Raw genomic sequence first — 9,591 nt, forward strand, 5'->3', positions numbered from 1 at the left:
TGAAGAACTCAGGCATGAAAATGACCTGAGTAAAAAGAGGAGGGCACAGAATAAAAGGTGACTTTTTTATAATGATGTCAGGAAGACTAAAGGTAAAACAAGAAGTGAAAATGAACAGAAAGATTTTTATAGGGAATGGTTATAAGAAAAAGCAAAAAACAAACAAACAAACAAACAAACTGTCACCTCATTTGGGGTCAATGTTGACAAGGAAACAAGTATGCTGTAATGACAACTGAAAACAAACAAAAAGAACACCATACTCCCTATATATAATATGGGACCCAACTTTCTTTTAAAAATTTGTAATTATAAAAATTGACCAGAGGAAAAGATATTAAAATGCAATTTTCTCAGGTAGTCAGGAAAATGTTTTTATTTTTCTTTTTATTGCACTTTTACAAATTTTCTATGGTGGACATGTATTTAATAATCAGACAAAAATATAAATTTATAAATATGGGAACCATTCATTTCTTTCATCATATATACATATATATTATAATATACATGAGTGTGTATTCAGGATCAAAAATAAATGCCAATTAGTGGAAAGCACTGCATTCTATAATAACACATTAAGTCAAGCATCTTTACTGAAGGGGATGAAAAGGTTACATATGAGGTAAGTGAATAAAAAGGATAAAGATGGAAACCACTATGGATGTAAATACCATAATGTGAGTATGGAAATTTTGTCATTATTAACCCATTATTTCTTCCTGTTTTTCTCATAATCTGCTTTCTCATTATTTCATAGTTTTTATTATTTTCTGTTTAAATTTGAACAGCTGAAATTCATTTCAACTCAAGTATACAACATAAGGATAGATACATTTCCTCTCGGATTTTATAAAGGGAAAAGACTTTTTATCATCTAATGAGAATTTTATTTTTGTTCTTTAAAAACAGTGAGGGAAATTATATATCTTTGTTTTTGAGCAGTGAACTGGTGTCCTTTCATGCATTCACACATGGAAAATAAGCCCAGTTAATGGCAAAGCGGTTGTGCTAATTTACAAGTGTTCTATTTGAAAACTTAAGTAGCACTATTTTTGTAAAATTAATTTTGCCCTTAAAATAGTATAGGTATGGGAGATGTCAAATGCCTGGTGGACAGTGTCTGCATAATGAATTCATCAATTCCACATGACCTTAGATGTACTAATGGTGCCTGGTTGCATGCCTGTCCAGTCCTGATCAAACCTGCCTTTTCCCCTTGACTGTGATAAATATAGGCCCTAGCACACTTGAGGAAAGTGCTTGTTTCACATTCATTATGGGTTTATTAGCTTTCTAAATAATATGTTAGAATTTATTTACAAAGCTTAATTCTCATTATAGTTCATATGATATATATTTCTCTCGTTAATCGAGTATCAATCATGAGGACTAACTGATGACAGAAACAGACAAAACATTTTTCTATGTGGAATACAAAGGCATTTCCACAGGGAGGCATCAGTCTTCTGAAACGTTAGTTTGATTGCTTCAGCCCTTAACCAGAAAACATCTGGCAAAGTAAGCCATTTTTGCAGCACTAAATCTGAGAGTTTTTCTTTTAGGTTTCTTTATATTGTGATTTTTGAAAAATCATTACTTCCTCTGGAGAGAAAAGGAAAAGCTATTACTATCAGGAAAGCATGATTACACATTGTGAATTTTAACAATATTGACCACAGATCGCAGCATGAATGTAGATGCCTATGCTGTTAGAATAGTTATATTGGGCTTTGTTTTTCCAGCTTTTGCTAAGTGATCTCCCCACTCACCTTTTCAATATTAAGTGATGCCAACTAGGCAGAAAAGCTGAAGTTCTCATTTGACTATATTTTACTCTCACTGAAGACTAAAAGAATATTGACTAATGTTCTGTTAAAACAGTAAATGCATATTCATACATCTACATTAGTAGTATTTGCTGTGATTGTGTTGTATTTGTGTGGAAATGTATGGCCTTGCATATATTTATCTTTACCCTCTACATTTATCTACCTATGTATCTATCTATATATATATTTATATGTACACATACTTACCTCGTGTATTCCTCTCCATGTAGAAATTGAAACTACTAAGTATAAGAAGACATTCAATTGTGCTGTAAAATAATGCCCTAGAAGCTATTATTGATGTTTATGTACTACTTTCATATATATTTATATATATATATATATGAAATATATAAGCACTGTAAGCACAAACTAGTTTCATAGATTCATAGCTATGGCAAAAGAAGGACTTTCTGTTTATTTGGTAACGTGTTCTCCAATGACTCTATTGTAAGTTCCATTGGGACCAATTTAAAACTATCCACTCGTGTTCTCATGAAATGGATAAGGCAATCTTCCATTGTTTAAGCATGCTACTGGAAATTTTGGAACCCAGAGGGAAAACTGGAAGATTGGGTAAACAAAAAACATCCGCCTTTCCAATCAATACTCTTTTTACAAAGTTCAATTTATATTCTTCATATTTTTTCTCTTAGGAGGACACTCAATATTAATACCATGAGAGACATTGTTCAAACATAATGAAAAGTAAAGAGAGATCATGTTCATTATGTGATTCTACCGTAAGCAAGTTATTGATAACATCTTTATAATATATTAAACCTTTATGAATTTAGCTATTATTTTATAATACCAAAGAATAAGATGAGATTCCAAGGTTATTTGAAACACTTTCTATATAACTCCAAATATTGCCATATTGCCATGAACATAACTTGCTCATTCCTGCCTATCTGTATCTTTTCACAGTCATTGTATCATGCAATTTATATGCTTTTATCCCTTTACATACTGAAAAATAGTTTAAAGACTATTTAATGTATGGTAGAAAGCAGCTTGCACAGGACTTCACATGGCAGCTTCTTTTGTGTCATCTTTGCAGTAATATCACCAGCATATCATTTGTTATCCCATTTAATTTTTTATAGCACTTATTACTTTCTGGATATATCATACTTATGTATGCTAACCTTTTCATTTTATGCATGCATTGTGCCTCCCACAATAGATTGTAAGCATTCTGACAACAGGAACTGTGCATAATTCACTGCTGTGTGTCCAGGGACTAAAACCACTTGGAACAAAGTAGGAATTAATTAAATACTTGGTGACAGAGAGAATAACTAAAGGAATGTGAAAATGAGTCCCAGGAACACTGATAAATGAAGTTAGATTGATTTTAACTGTAATGGTGCCTTGCTACCAGCTGGTAGACAGCAATTCTCAGGAGCTCAAATTGCATAAATGCAGAAAGTTTGAATTAAAGGTCACCATCTGGAATGAGATCCACACATACTTAGTTCCAAAGCACTGGTTTAGTGGCAATTATTGCATTCCAAAGCTTTTCGCTAATTCTCAAAATTGTTTATCTTGTTTACCAAAAATTAAAAGTTGTCATTGGAGACTTGTAAAAGGTCAATAGCCACATCTTGCTTTAATTCAAGATTGTGTCAAATCCAAAATATTGCTTTGACTATAAACAACAAAATCATATATAAATTCAAAGTAAAAGTAAACTAATTTTTAAAAAATGGGAATGAAATAAAGGAAAAAATTTATCTAGTTGAATTGTTAAACACCTATAATGAGCATACAAGTAAGCAAAATGAAATCATCAAATGAAATAAGAAATACGAGGCCTATATTACTTAATAATGTGCCATGTGAAACAAAATTCAAAGTTTTGTCATTTTATTGTATATATATATATATAACATATTGTATTATATTTATGTAGCACTATGCCATTATTAAAATATAACATTTATCGACTCAGTTATATCTAAAAATCCTGTTTAATAATCTAATATAGTTTCCTTTTTTATATATAAATTATCACAAATTATAAATTAGCCTGAACAACTGTTGCAGTATATTTTTGAAGAATAATGGATAGAGAACAGTCTTTAACATCATATAGATCTTGGCTGGAGTCAAGATTTACCTCCTATTGTAAGACTTGAGGAAAGTTACTCAAATTCCCCCAGCCCAACTCTTGTGTCAGTGTGGGGATTGAATGTAAAGTGTAAAATACAGTAACATAATAGGTGCTTAGTAAATGTGAACTCTTCCTTAAGCTCTGTTCATAAATAATTACTGTAAGAGCTAACATTTATTGAACAGTGGTCTAGCAGTTTGCATGCATTATGGCACTGAATCCTCAAAGCAACACTGTTAGCAATACTATTATCTCTACGTACTGATGAAGAAGCCAAATAAAATAACTTGTTTAAAGGAAATGTCTGAAATAAATCTGGTTACCTTTAAAGCAAGTGATGTTTCACCACTATGTAATACTGCTTCCCAGGTTCAGGAATGATGGGAATCAACAATTTTAGGTGTGTTGGCTTAAAATAAACTATTTTTTTTAAATCTACTCTGTAGTCCCAGGCTTAGCTATGAAAATATTTGGAATAAGTTTATTGTTGACTTAAGTTATATAAAATCACACACACACACACACACACACACACACACACACACTCAACTAAAATAAGAATTCCTGCACATTTATTCAATATTAAAAAATAAATCCAGATATTTAGCTTCTTTATTTAAGAAATTAAGTTTACTAACTGTTTTAGTTTCCTAGGGTACTTAAAGGAAATACCATGAAATGGTTTGGCTGGAACAATGGGAATTTATTAGCTTAAGGTTTTGAGGCTGAAAAAAAATGTCCAAATTGAGGTATCATCAAGGTGATGCAGTCTTCTTGAAGACTGGCTGCTGATGATCATTAGCTTCTTTGCCACAAGGCAAGGCACATGGCGGTGTCTGCTGGTCTCTCCTTTCTCTTCTGGGTTTTGTTGATTTCAGCTTCTTGCTTCTATAGCTTTCTCTTTCTCTCTGTATTCATTCCATTTATAAAGGTCTTTAGTAAGAGGATTAAGACCCATCCTGAATGAGTGGGTCATTCCTTAACTGATGTAGCCTCATCAAAAGGTCCTACTTATAATGGGTCCACACCCTCAGAAATGGATTAAATTAAGAACATGTTTTTCCAGGGTGCGAATGGCTCCAAAGCACTACACTAACTTTCAGATAATGAAAATAATGTTCTCTTATTAAAATTTTTAAATAAAAGTTAAGATAATAATCACATCTTTTATTATTTTTACCCTAATACTTATCCAAATTCACTCTAAATGTGCTAAAATTTAAAGCCCTATAAATCAGGTTTAAAAGAAGAACATGTGTATTTCATCTCCTAATACCAACTACTATCAGTAATAATGAAAATATATCTAATTCATAGATGGTGCATCAAAAGAAGGGGAAAAAGTGAGCTAAACTATCTTATAATTTACAGAAAAATTCCAGGTGTCACAGTAAGTAGAAAAATGAACAAAAATCTGTGAAATAATACCACTGTTAAAAATTCAAGGTTAACACTTTGAACTTCTTGGTGGTTATAGACTAAGTCATGTGTGTATCAGTTGAATGGACTTTATAAACAAAATATACCTAAATATCTTATTATTGTTTGACATATATTAAAGATGAGTGTGGACCCATTTGGATGGTACAAGTTGGCCCATGACTATATCTGTACTCTAAATATTTTGAAGATTCACTCCTTCTCTTTAAAGGCATTGCAAAAGAGTTGAGCACCTTACTTCTGTCCACATCCTATTGGCCAGAACCACAAGGATGTGACCACAACTACCTTCAAAGGATTTCTGGAAATGGAGTCTTTCTTTTGGTTGTCCTTGTTCCCAGCTGCAATTAGAGTTTATATTCTTAATGGCCCTTTCATTCAACAAATGTCATTTGGTGACATCTAGTTGTCCGTAATTTTCACATATAGATATATCAGAGAGATCCACAGTGAACAAAATAAAAATGTCTACTCTTGTGTTTATTTTCTAATGGGGAGGTACAAATAATAAATAATAAACACAAAAAATGAGTAAACTAAGGTATGTTTGAAAAGATCATAAATAACCGAAAAAATAAAAGGAAAATCTTAGTGATATGCTGTTAATTGTTTAAATATCAGCTCTGAAAAAAATTACCTAATTGTGGTGTTTCCCAGTTTCCATGGAGTAAATACTCCCACCATGGCTAATGACAAGCTACTAATTTGATATCAACCAATTCACAAAATTTCTAAAATTTTAACAGTCAGCTAACATGAGTCTATGCAAGTTGGCCCTAGCTCATTACTGTACTGCCAGGAAAGCATGATTTGAGATTTTAAAAGGGTGATCAGGAAAAGACAATATAATACAACGACATCTGAGCTATCTAAATATGTGGGAGAAAAGTATCCCAGACTAGGAAAAAGCAATTTCTAGGAACAAAGGGGATGTTGTATTTTTGAGTAAGGGTAAATACTTCAGTAGGGCTAGTGTAATGGGAATGAGGTATGAAATAAAATCAAAGAGGAAACTGAGGCCAGATGCTGCTGTAGAGCCTTTAGAGAACTTTTTATTTTGAAAGGATTTGGCTTTTAATATTATTTTAATGGGTAGACAGCCACTAAGAATATTTGAGCACAGTGACATTAAATTATCTTACTTTTATTTATAATGATCACTCTGGCTGATTCTTTGAAAATAGACCATAGAGAACATGTAGAAGGAAGGAGATTAGTTAGAATGCTATTGCAATATTTGAATCAAAAGGTGAATTTGGTCCAGGACAGTTGTACATCATTGTACATGGAGAATAATGACTGGACTCTGTATATTGAAAGTAGAAGCAATAGGAGCTGACAGACGACTCTAAGATTTTTGATCTAAGCAACTAGAAGGATGGGCATAGCTCTTTGTACTCTGCCGAATTAAAAACTAAAAAGTACATTTCTTCTCCCCACCTATCCTTCTCCCAATAAACAATGTAAAATAGAAACAGGAAAACCATGAGAGAAACTCCACATGGGGAAAAAAAAAGAATGAAAATGCCCAGCAGTTTCTCAACCATAACAATTATCACTTCCTCCAGAAGAGTTGCAAATCCCCTGCATAGCAGTGGAAAACTGCTGGATTTGCCCATCTCGCAGCATCTACTTTTACTTTCTGTGAAGGAGTCCTCTGCCTCTCATCCTCTTACCCCTGACTTTTCCTTCTGGGATTTCTTCCTCATTTATTATTCTCTATGTCCACATCTGGATTGGGCACCAGAGAATATGCCTTTTTGAAGATTTACAATATTTCACAATCCAATTCATGTTGGTACAGCACACAGTGGGAGTTATTTTAAGTATCAAACAAGTGCAGGTTTTTTTAGGTTAGGACTGCAATTTCATTTTTAGTATAATTCCCTTGAAAACTTAGTAGGCTTCACGTCTACTTACTTCTAACATGAATGAAATATATTCACGAAGTATAAATACAGGGTATATTCTAGATATAATTTTAAATCCTGAAAAAAAACTTATCTTACTTTGTGTTCTGTCCATTCCCTGCTCTTCCATGCCTTCATGTCTTCATGGAAGCTACTTTGAATATGTCTGAAAAAAATGACTTAGATGACATAGCAATAACTTTAATCTGATTTTTGTGTCTTAATTGCTCCACATTCCTTGTCTGCTGAGGAATTATTAACGGTAGTTGTTTAAATGCTTGGGCCACTCTTACCTGATTGCAAGATTGCCTTTACATAGTCAACCTCTTAGCACTACTTAAGTTTGATATACAAAAGTAGTTGGCATTTTCAACCTTGCCAGTCCTCAAATTACCAGAATTTTAGTGAAGATAAATTTCAGGCTGAAGCCAAGACTACCTGCCTTGTCAGAGTTATATCATCTGGTATCTCTCCTTTGAAAACTATCTAACTAACCAACTTCACTGATGTTTATATCTCTAATTGGACCTTGCTGCAAATGTTTCCAAGAAGAATCTAACACACCCCACTATTCTGATTTTTCCCTACTGGCTCTCAAGCTGCAGGTTCTTTTTGGTCCATGTTCTGCCATTTGCAATTTCTATCATCACAGTTCTGTCAGATAAGACTAATAATAAATGTCTGGTTTTGAACAACAAGGGTAACTGGTTTTCTGGCATGCAATATTGGTGTTGGTGAGATCTGCCACCAAAAACCAAACTAATGATATCTATTTGGTACTTGTTACAGCAGTCCTTTCTCTGGAACCAAATTCTATGTAAGTCTGACTATATAACAACAAGACCAAACTGAATGGCTTTAAAAAATTATGTTTACTTATTTCTCATTTTCTTTATCTGGAAAACAAGAGTTATATTCTTTCTTCTCTCACTCATTTGTGAGAAAATTAAATACAGTAAAAATATATATTTATTATGTGCCAATTTTGTTTTTTAACATAGGCTGTCTTCCCTCCACCCCTACCCACAACACTCCCTCTTAGCCCTCCCCACATCCTCCTGGTAGCTCCTAATATACTTTCTATCTCTGCAAATTTGCTATTTCTAGTCATCACTTATAAGTGATATCATACAATTTTTGCCCTAATATGCCTTGCTTATTTCACTGAGAGTATTATTTTCAAGGTTCTTTCATGTTGCAGAATGTCTCATAACTTCCTTCTTTCTTATGGCCAAATAACATACCATTATGTGTAGTACCACATTTTGTTTATCCTCCATTTGTTGATGCACACTTGGGTTGTTTCCAGTTTTGGGCTCTTTCAAATAATATTGCTGTAAACATTGGTGTGCAAGTATCTGTTCAAGATCCTGTTTTCACTCTCTTTGGGTATACATCTGGAAGTGGAATTGCCAGTTCTTATGGTAATTTCATATTTTACTTTTTGAGGAACCACCATATTGCTTTCCATAGTGGCTGCACTATTTTACACTTCCACCAACAATGCACTAAAGTTACAATTTTTCTGCATCCTCTCCAACACTTGTTATTTTTCTTTTTCTTTTTTTATAACAACCATCCTTGTGGGTGTGAAGTGGTATGTCATTGTTTTGATTTGCATTTCCCTAGTTGTTATTTATGTCAGGCATCTTTTCATGTGTTTATTGACCATTTGTATATTTTCTTTGGAGAAATGTCCATTTGAGTATTTGCCCACTTTTATTTTTTTTGGTTTTTGTTGTTGCATTGTAAAATTTCCTTATATATTCTTGATATTATGCCCTTATCCAATGTATGCCTCCAGAGGGAGTGAAGCAACAACTTGATTTCTGCCCAGTGACAATGATTTCAGACTTCTGACTTCCAAAACTGTGGGAGAATAATAGTTGTTTTAAGCAACCAAGTTTGTGGTAATAAGCTACAGCAACCACAGAAAACTAAAACAGCATTCATATTCATATATAAATTTGGCTTATGTAATTATTTTTATAATTTTTATGCTAGTGTTTGGTTTTGGTCAGAATGAATCACAAAATATTTCATTTTATTCACTGATTCATAATACCGTAAAAAGAATATGAATTTTGAGCTATTGAAAATTTTGTGGAATAATACATAGAAGAATTATACTTGTATTTTTAGGAGGAAAATTTGGCCTTATCTTTCTGTTTTTATGGTTTGGTATAGTCTATATGAATTTTCTGCATTTTAAGTGCTATCTTAAAACTTTCAGAATTTTTTCCATGTGTTGATGCATTCTTATTCCCAAATATAAGACTTTTAATTATTT

Source organism: Choloepus didactylus, chromosome 3 (assembly GCF_015220235.1).
Source record: "Choloepus didactylus isolate mChoDid1 chromosome 3, mChoDid1.pri, whole genome shotgun sequence".
Classification (NCBI taxonomy): Eukaryota; Metazoa; Chordata; class Mammalia; order Pilosa; family Megalonychidae; genus Choloepus; species Choloepus didactylus.